Raw genomic sequence first — 10692 nt, 5'->3', positions numbered from 1 at the left:
TAAAACAAAAGGAATTTATTAATACACTAAGGCAGCCCAGCTTGATGGATCCACCAGGATTTAATCTGTGTTCTGCTTTTTAGAGACAGAAGTAATCAATTTCCATATAACAGAAAGACAATCTTGCTTGATGAACATTTCAAATGAGATGGGAATTTAGATCACCTCAGCACCTCCCTCATTACAGTATCATGAGGAGATGGAATTACTGAGCATGCCTATTGACATCTTAGGCACGTTCCTGCTGGAAATTCGAAGTTAAAAACAAGGTTTTAAAATGGAGTTCCCCAGATTGACTCAACACAATAGCTGACTTCCAACAGAATGACTGAAAGGAGAGCAAGTCCTCGACAATTATAAGGCAGCTAGGTGGTGCCATAATGCATAGAGCTCTGGGCCTGGAGTCAGGAAAACTCATCTTCCTAAATTCTGGCCTCAGACTATATACTAGCTATGTGACCCTGGGCAAGTCACTTAACCTCTGTTTAGCTCAGTTTCCTCATCTGTAAAATGAGCTAGAGAAGAAAATGGCAAACCACTCCAGTATCTTTGCCAAGAAAAGCCCAAATGGGGTCATGGAGAATTGGATAAGACTGAACCACAGTCACAGGCATTATCTCATTTGATAATTGCTCTTGGAGAGAAAGGAGTAGCTAGTGTGCTCCTATATTTGACAAAATAATTTACAGGGCATCTAGGTGGCAAAGTGGATAGAATGCTAGAGCTTAAGTGAGGAAGACTCATCTTCCTGAGTTCAATCTGACCTCAGACACTTACTAACTGTATGACCCTAGCCAAGTTTGCCTTGGTTTCTTTATCTGTAAAATGAACTGGAGAAGGAAATTGCAATCTAGTCCAGTGTCTTTGCCAATAAAACCAAAATGGGATCGCAAAGATTCGGACATGACTGAAATGAATGAACAACAATAAAAATAGGGAAGTATGGAAAGAGTGAGGATTTGGGGAGAAAAGATACTGAGTTTAGCTTTGGGCATGGTGAGTTTAAGATAACTATAGGGCATCCAATTCAAGGTTTCCAATAGGCAATTGGATATATGAGTCTGGAGCTTAGGAGAGAGCTTAGGTTGAATAAAGGGTGTAAGGTGTATTCAGGTAAGACTAGTACTTCTGGCATGAGGGCTGTGGAGTCCATTTCAGGGCTGCCTTCTACCTTTGGGGTCCACCTAATTTACCCAACCTGTGGCTCCAAGAAGCTGTAGCGTGCCCAGTGGCTGCACCCCAGCAAAAAACATCTGGGCATATGGGACTATATCAGGTTGAGAGTAATTGAAGGGTCTCAAATCCTTTAGTGAGTTAGGGCAGTGTCTACTCCAAGCATTTGATGACTTCCCCTGGCAGGATGGGTGGATGAGAACAATCTGTGCTAACGGCCATGAAGACAGCTGAAGCAGGCACTGTAGAGTGCTCAGAGTTTGGTTAGACATCAAAGATGCCAAGGTAATCCACTGCATCCCAAGCCATGACCTGTTGTCTTGATTTTGTCTTGCCACTGGACTTTGATGACTCTAGAAGAGAGAGTGAGGCCGACAACATCATGCAACACTGACTCACTTAAATCCAATTTATGTGCAAATCAAAAGACATCACCCATACTATTTTACTGTTTGTACCTATCTAGTCCTGGGATGACAGGTAAGTGGAAAAGCAGCAGGTACAGATGCAGTGTGATGCCTGCATCAAAATGGGCATAGGCCGAACCAAACAAGTGTGGAATGATGGACATAAGCCAGGCAGGATTTGTCATAGCAGTTCCAATTTATTGATCAGAGGGCAGGGTTTATATAATGAATGTAAAACAATTATCTCTAAGGTTCCCATGAGCAAATATTTAATGTCCTTGTTCATTTACACACATCTGTATGTTTTAATGTCCTTGTTCCCTTGCATACATCTATGTCTGGGTCACTGCGTGGTTATCATGTCCTAAACTCCTGCAAGTCAGGAAGAGATGGTGAGCTAATCTTAAGATGTAATACAGCCTTCACAGGGAGCTGGCTTGGGAGAAATCCTGGACCAGAGTCTTCCCATGTATGGACAGATTCAGAGACTGGTCCTCAACAGGGAGCTGTAGTCACAACTCTGCGCACAGGTAGCCCAGACCATAGGGTCATCTTCTCACTGGAAACAACAGAAGGATTTGGCAGCCCTCTGGGTGTCTGAGCAGCCTTTTAAGGGACTGCACTGTTCACCTCCTTGTGTGAGGAAGGGGCTAGGAAAAGTGCCCTAAAAATTGTCTGCTTTACCCAACTTTTGCCTGCTTACTACAGTGGGCAGGGATCCCACCCTGTGGTCAACACACACACACACACACACACACACACACATAAGTACAAAACCTTTTTCAATTATTTCACTCACCATTGGTACATGGAATATGTGTACACTTAAGGATAAAATAAAATCCAGCAAACCTAAAAAAGCAAACAGTTCTTGTGAGAGAACTCAGCAGATATCACATCCAAATGGCAGCCCCAAGTGAAACAAAGCTGGTAAATGAAGGCCAGCTTACCAAAGTTGGAGCTGGATACACATTTTCCTGGAGTGGCCACAGTGAAGGGTAGTGACATGAAGCTGGGGTAGGTTTTGCAATCAGAACTAATCTAGTCAACAAGGTTGTATACCTACCTCTTGGAACTTGTTTGTGGGTCTGTGTTGATTTCTATGTTGGTGATTTGTGTTGAGTTCTCAGACCTTGTTGGTGGTTCTGAGTTGATTTCACAGGTAGATAGTGAATTGATGATGGTGCCATGTATGAATGTTTATGAATATTATTGTGGCTCTGTCAAGCTTTGTCTTCCCAGAAACAGGAAATGTGAAGGACTTGAGGTGGACCGGACACTGTGAAATCCAATATGGAATGGGAACTGGATGATGAACTGGACAAGGATCTGGACAAGCAATTGGGAGCTGCCTGCCTGTGAACCCATGTGACAGTTGGAGCTGGGACAATGGAAGAGGAAACATGGAAGTTGAGAGCCAGCTTCAAGTCAAGCTGAAAGAAAACTTTACTTGGATACTGTGTACTGACTGAGAAAATTATGATTTACTGTGACCTAGGGGTGGAGAACTTTGACTTTTGTACTTTGTGATTGAATTAAGGATTTTGTGATTGACTAAATGAATGTGCTTTGTTTAAAACTATGTGACCACTTTGTTGAAAACTATATTGAAACTATAAGTTGTTGAATTGTGACATTGTGAATGCTGTATTTTGATTTTCTATGAATGTTTTGCTCTGATTTTTTATTGAATAAATAGAGAGATCACTATACTATGTAATTAGAACCTTTAAAGCTGTTCACAGCAGCAGTCCTCTGGAAAGCTGCTTGTGCTTGGCTTTACAGTCAGTTATTGCACTGATGGTAAACTATAACTTGGAAAGTTTACAAACAAAGACTAAGGTGGAGGAAGTGTTGGTGAATGATTTTTCATTTTTTTCAGATGATGGTATACTCAATACAGCCTTAGTAGCTGAGATGCAATAAAGTATGGATTAATTCTCTCCTTCTTGTGCTAATTTTAGATTAACAATTAACACCAAGAAGACACAAGTACTTCTCCAGAGAGCACTATACCATCCGTAGGTGAAACCATTGGTTACAGCAAATGGAGAAATTCTGAATGCTGTTAATAAGTTAACTTACCTTGGCAGTATCCTTTCCAAGGATGTACACAGAGGTGTTGAGGTTGATGCACATGCCAGAATTAGTTCAGTGTTTTGCAGGCTCTGAAGGAAAGCATGGGAGAAAAGAGGTATTAGACTGCCTACCAAGCTGAAAACCTACAAAGTTGTGCTGACTCAATTGTTGTATACCTGTGAAAACTGGACAGTCTACCAGTGCCATGCAAGGAAACTGAAACACTTCCATTTGAATTGTCTTAGGAAGATTGTGAAGATGACCTGGAAAGATAAAGTATCAGACACTGAGGTTTTTACTCAAGCTGAACTATCAAGCATTCAAAATTTACTGGAGAGAACACAACTCTGAATGGCTGGCCATTTCAAATACCAAATGCATATTTACCTTAAACATTATTTTATAGAAAACTCACACAAGGCAATTGCTCTTAAGGAGGTCAGAAGAAACAATACAAGAATACTCTCAAGGTCTCTCTGAAGAACTTTGGAATCAATTGCATGACATGGGCAATAATGGCAAAGGACCACCTGCCATGGTGTCCCCCCATGAAAGTAAGTCATGTGTTTTATGAGTAAGCAGAAGTGTAGTAGCTCAAAATAAATGTGAGATGCACAAATTTAGAAACATCTTTACTCCAGATTTCTTATGGACTATTTATTCCCAACCTGGGGCAGGGTCTTCTGAGCTCTGTTGGTTTGTTCTGCCACCATCAGACACACTGTACCTTGACTCCAACATAGTGATAGCATTTTGGTCCTCTTACGCACAACATCCACAATTGGACAAGGAGATTTGAGAATTATTGACATAAAGATGGCAACTGAATTTAAGGGAGCTAATGAGATCATCAAGTGAAAAAATATAGAGGAAGCAGAGGGCCCAGTTTAGAGCCGTGGATGACACCCACCAGTACTGTGTATGACTTGGGTAAAGATCCATTAAAGAAGACTGAGATAAATGGTCATACAGGTAGGAGGAGATCAAGATAGAGAAATATCACAAACACCTAGAGAGAAGAGAATCAAAGAGAAACCAAGTAGAAGAGAATGATGTACAGTGGCAATGGCTGCAAAGAAGTCAAGAAGCATGGAGATTATTACTAGATTTTTATCTTTTGAGGTGAATGATGCGTGTTTCTATACAATGTGACATGCATGCCCAAGAATGAGGGGCCAAGGAGACACCATGAGGGCAAGGTTACCAGCAGAGCACTGCTTGGTAGCATAATTGTTGGAATTATTGCTGTCAACAAAAAGTTAATTATGGAGGCTTATGGACTCTACTTCACTGTCACCACTAAATGATAGCCATAATCAGAATAAGAAATGGAATTCCAGAGCAAAATTTAAAGGTTGTCACATTATGTTATCTACCAAAAGCTGTCCTGGGGTTTCTTGAAATTTTCCCCCCTCTCTTTTCCTTCTCACTGAAAGATCCTTTTTTTTTTCCTTTTTGGAGGGGGTAAGGTAGGGCAATTGTGGTTAAGTGACTTGCCCAAGGTAACATGGCTAGTTTTTGTGTTAAGTGTCTGAGGCCAAATTTGAACTTGGGTCCTCCTGACTGCAGGGCCAGTGCACTTAGCAGCCCCTCACTGAAAGATTCTTGTTGAGGTCACTAGGTGGCATCATGGATAGTGGTCAGGTCAGAATCAGGCCTACCTGAGTACAAAGTCTATCTCAGACACTAGTTAGCATTGTGATCCTGGGGAAGTCACAACCTCTCTCAATCTGTTTTTGTCTGTAAAATGAATGTAATAGCATGTACTTCATACCATTGTGGTAAGGATCAAATGAGAAAACTTATGCAAAGACTTTGCAAGTCTTAAAGCCCTATGTAAAAGTCTGCTCTTATTATTGACCTTGAAGTCTTATATTAGAAATAAAGAATAAAGGGAGTTGGGGGCACCTAGGTGGCTCAATGAGTACAGCACTCGCCCTGGAGTCTGGAGGACCTGAGTTCAAATCTGGCCTCAGACACTTGATATTTACTAGCTGTGTGACCTTGAGCAAGTCACTTAACCCCAATTGCGCTGCCTTCTTCCTTCCAAAAAACAAACAAAAAGAATAAAGGGGGCATACATGAAGATGGGAGAATGCTAAAAGGCAATGGTAAAGACTACAAGAAAGTGGTGGTGGCCATAGTCCAGAGACCAGCACTCCTGTGGGGCAGGGTCTCTTAGCTTGGAGAAATCCTTCATGGAAACATGGGTTTTTGCTCCACACTTACCTGTGATTATGAAAATAAATATTGAAAAGAAATAAAAGACCTAGTTCTGTTGAGGTTTAGCATTTAGGGGTGCTCGAGACCCCAAAATATCAACACACCAAGTCCTGCCAAATGAATTCAACTCAACTCTTCTCTCAGCCAAAGTAAAGCAAAGTTTATTAAAGATTCACCATAAGGAGCCGAAGTATCTGTGACTCTTGTATTAGACAAATGGGCCAGAATAATCTGACACAGACTGAGTCTGGGCTAGATTACTTTCAGCTCCATCAAGGAGGCAAGATGGATCTTAAATACAGAAAGAGTGTGGGAGGATTTAGGGATGGTCTAGAGGAGGGCTTTGGGGAGGGTCTTGAGGAGGAGTCTAAGGAGGATCTTGAGGAACTGAGGTCAGACTCCAGTAATGAGATTAAGGGTGGAAAATAGCTGAAGGCTACCTGGAGATGACAGGTTTAAGGGTAACAAATTTGGGTATAGATATTTTGATAGGATCAAGGGTGGGAAGTATCTGGACAATGGAGTGCTAGGCTAGGTTAATAGTAACAGAGATTTGGGTTTAGCAATAATGAAAGACTTATGGCCTCAGGCCATAAGTGGGCCTGATTAAGTGGGAAGATTCAATCAGAGTTCAAGGGGTTTCCCAGAACCTGTACCCTATCAGTTCTAGAGGCTTTCTACATCACTTTCAGGAGCACTCAGGTTCATGTCTCTTTCCCCATGACTTCATTCATTTCCCTCTTCTGGCAATGTCCCCATGTTCCAGATTTATTTGTCTATAAGTAGGGGTAGGGAATCTGCATCCTGGAGGCCAAATGTGGCCTTGAGGCCTCTGGTTCCCCATTCCTGGTCTATACTCTCCCCCATTCAAACTTAATTAACTTCTCTCTTATTTCCTCAACGTTAGTCCTCACCCTAGAGAAGATCAGGTTAATTTGAAGTCACACTACCACAATTAAAAAAGTTTACACACAGAAATATTTGTCATTCCCTTTCCCGTAAATAAATAAAAGAAAACATTTCAAGGTGTACCCAACATATTTACAGTTTGCTTTGGCTCCTTACTAGCCATCCCCTGGTACTCTTTGCCCTGATGAGTTTATGTATGTACACACACATACACACACACACACACACACACTGGCCTCTTTACACCATCCTATGTCCCTGATAGGGCAGCTAACAGATGCAGTGGATCCAGTGCTGGGCCTAGAGTCAGGAAGACTCATTTTCCTGAGTTCAAATCTAGCCTCAGAAACTTGCTAGCTGTTAACCGTGTTTGCCTCAGTTTCCTCATCTGTAAAATGAATTGGGGAGGGAAATCGTAAAATACTCCATTGTCTTTGCCAATTAAATCCCAAATGGGGTCACAAAAAGTTGGATACAAGTAATGACTAAATGAATAAATAACTAAATGGCAATATGTCCCTGGTGTCCACAGAGATTAAGACCTCCGAAAAAGATTGGAGAAATTAATGAAGGGGGAAAGTTTGCTTCCCCAATACTTCTTCGGGTGCATATTGCTTAATCATCCCACATATTTAAGGGAGAATCAGACTGATTATTCTATATTCCTGTATTTAAAAATACCTTTTTAGATCCATGTGTTTTTTCTCAATGTCCTGAGATATGCCTCCTTACATGAAATGAATTCCTTTTTCTTTCCAGGTAGTGAGTACTCCTTTGTCAGGGCTGATGTCTCTTCTGTTGGCAAATAAGACAGAAAGCATCCTGTACCAAATTTCTTAGAAATCTCTTCCCAATTGTGTTGCTGGATTTCAGGATCTAGATTCTTCTCTTATTGGAATCCAAGATTCTTTCTTTCTCCCCATTGAAAAAAATAGAAATAGAAAATAAGAAAATGAAGAAACTGACCACCATTAAAAAAACAGTATACAAAGTAGTCGAAACAGCCAAGGCAAGCCATAGATCAAAGATGAAAGTAGCCAGTTTGACCAACATGTCTGCCTTCACCTACACATTTGATTTTCCTCCTCCATCCTGACAGGAGAACCCAGACATGCAGTCTCAATAGCTTGTACTTGTGTTTTATTGAAGTGTTAGGGGGAAAATAAAATGTTACGAAATATGCCGAAGTATATTGTAACTCCCTCTGAGAGAATGACTCAGCGCACTAGAGATCTCTTGATTTCCTAACTTGGATGAAACAATAGCCAAAGGTAATGCTCAGGATATGAGATGTTGCTACATGAAAAACACACTATTGGGAAAGAATTAAAGAATTTGTTTCACCCAGGGAATTTCAGTTTATCTTACTTGTATTGTGATCTCTTAGGGCATTTGCATGAAGTTACTATAGCCACATAAAACTTTGGTTTATTTTACAAAAGAGACTTTTACACTAGGAGATATTTTACACAGAATAAAAGTGAGATCAAATGAGATGATTGTTTTAAGCATTTAGCACAGTGCCTCACACATAGGAGGTGCTGTAAAAATGCTTGTTCCTTCCTCCTATTGATGTGTTCTGAGAAGTCTGGTATATTCTGGGAACTCTGAAATGACCCCAATTTCCAGCATCTGAATATGTGAATGATATAATATATTGATAATCAATAAAAGTTAGTTCATTCTATTCTTTGCTCACACTCTACCCCCATAGCCTCCCCCAAATATATGTGATGTTTTCGAGAAGCTCTGAGGAAGAGCAAGGGGCAATAGTGTGGTTGTGAACAGTGTTCATTAAGCACAAAAATGATCTTGGAATCCAGGAAACTTGGAATATCCAAAATAAGCAATAATTTTCACTAAAGTCCATGGATGCTACAGGGTATTCAAAAGCAAAGGTTCTCTCTCTCTCTCTCTCTCTCTCTCTCTCTCTCTCTCTCTCTCTCTCGGCAAAGAGGAGCTGGTTAACAAGTAAACTACAGTAGTTCGTGTAGCACCTTGGAATGATGGGAAGAACACTGGTCTTAGGGTTAGAAGAGACCTGGAATCAAAGCCATTTCTGACACTTCCTAATAAACTAGATGACCCTGGGAAAGTCACTTAACTTCCCTAAGACTCAACATAAAAAAGAGAGTACCTGTCATACCTAATGCATTGAAGTGTTATGAGGTTTATATAAGATAACACATGTGAAGCACAATTATCAATACAAATGTGAGCTAACGATAAAACATCAGCAGAGTTGGGGAGGTATTTAATGATATGATGTCTTACCTCCCATAGAAATCTTAAGAAATGTCAAAGATGAGAGTTGGGCAGAGAGAGGAGGGCATGATGTATTCTACTAGGTAAGGGATTACAAGTAAGACTGTAAGATTCTACCATCGTTTTGGAATGATGGCCTATTTCTGTTTGAATTCTAATAATAGTTGAGGACCCTAGTTGCAATATCTTTAAGAAGTTAGAATGGAGGGGTGGCTAGTTGGCACAGTGAATAGAGCACTGGCCCTGGAGTCAGGAGGAACTGAATTCAAATCCGGCCTCAGCCACTTAACATAAAAACTAGCCATGAGACCTTGGGCAAGTCATTTAACCCCAATTGCCCTCTAAAAAGCAAAAAAAAAGAAAAAGAAGAAATTAGAATGGAATTTTTGCCTAAATGTTGAATCAGGAAGTTGACATTAAAATGTAAATTAAAATAACATGAGAAAGGAATTGAATAATTGGAATCATTCATAGCAATATTGAAATGTTAAATAGAAGGAGGGGAATAATAGTCCAAGAGTCAAGAACAATCATTTGGATTAGTTGGAAAGGGAACTGGGGTGGGCAGAGATAACTGATTTTACTTGGAGAAATTGGGCAGAAAAGAGAATTTATTATTATGAACAAAATAGTGTACCATCCCCTCAGGATTGTCTTATAAAACTCACCCCACTAGTACAAAGTTGTGTTCCAAGGTTAGTATTACCTTTCTTAGGCTTCTAGGAGCTAATCTTGTGGGCATCTAGCTTCCTAAGCACTAACTCCTAAGCCCCCACAGGTGTGTTTAGAGTTTTGTTGTTGTTCAGTTGTTTCAGTGATGCTTGACTCTTTGTGACCCCATTTGGGGCTTTATTGGCAAAGGTACTGGAATGTTTTGCAATTTCCTTCTCTAGCTCATTTTTCTGATGAGGAACTGAGGCAAACAGATTAAGTGATTTGGCCAGAGTCACAGAGCTAGTAAGTATCTGAGGCAAGATTTGAATCAAGAAATTGAATCCTCTTGACTTCGAGCCTGGCACTCTACCTACTGGGTCACCCAGCTGCCCTTGTGTTCACCCTTAACAATATGCCAGTAGATTGATATACTTCTTTAGCAAAGGCATTTGTTCAAATGGCCTATCAAGAGCAGTAGTTATAAGGTATTTCCCCTAGCACTGGGGAAACATTCTCCCACAAATACACAGTCTGGGAGGGAAAGGGAGCATAGTCATAAACTTATATACAATAATAGTGGCATAAAAATGCTGAATACATTTGTCAAGGTCAACTCACAGCTATGGAACTACATTGCATTATTCACAACATTTGAGTCATTTTTATATTCAGCTGGAAAGAAATACAACCCCCAAATTCCTTATACTAATAAGGTGACAGAGTGAGAAACTGAACCTGAGATCTCCTGATTCCAAGTTCAGATCCCTTTCCTCTATCAGTCTGTTTAGGATGGTCCCTCACAGACTCTCAAACCACCTAGAGAATGCCTCTTTTAAACTTATGAAAGAGGTCAGGGAGAAGGCAGTCAAGGTTCTAACAAAATACCACAGCAAAAAAGAGATGCCACATTCCCCCTAGAAACTGGGTTCCTTCATTCTTGACCCTGTGGTTGCAGATATTATCTTTGGCTAGACTTCGATGA

General features: G+C 40.6%; 1 long non-coding RNA gene across 5 annotated transcripts; it reads right to left on the bottom strand.

The window, feature by feature from the left end:
• LOC138151861 (uncharacterized) lies at positions 1 to 8017 on the bottom strand. 5 transcript variants are annotated; one of them, XR_011165947.1, is made up of 6 exons: positions 7861 to 8017; positions 7473 to 7586; positions 3836 to 3922; positions 3666 to 3748; positions 2380 to 2432; positions 1758 to 2139 (listed from the first exon to the last, which is right to left on the bottom strand). It is a non-coding gene; the product is annotated as an uncharacterized lncRNA (long non-coding RNA). The 5 variants fall into 5 exon arrangements; XR_011165945.1 differs by having other exon boundaries at positions 7473 to 7702; positions 7861 to 8003; XR_011165948.1 differs by having other exon boundaries at positions 7758 to 7959.
• Between the last annotated feature and the right edge of the window lie 2675 nt (positions 8018 to 10692).

Source organism: Petaurus breviceps, unplaced genomic scaffold (assembly GCF_028583685.1).
Source record: "Petaurus breviceps papuanus isolate PSGF00001 unplaced genomic scaffold, PetGlider_PUasm1.0 90919, whole genome shotgun sequence".
In the NCBI taxonomy this organism is placed as follows: Eukaryota; Metazoa; Chordata; class Mammalia; order Diprotodontia; family Petauridae; genus Petaurus; species Petaurus breviceps.
The sequence above is the reverse complement of the archived record's forward strand: the minus strand, read 5'-3'. Positions and strand labels throughout refer to the sequence as shown.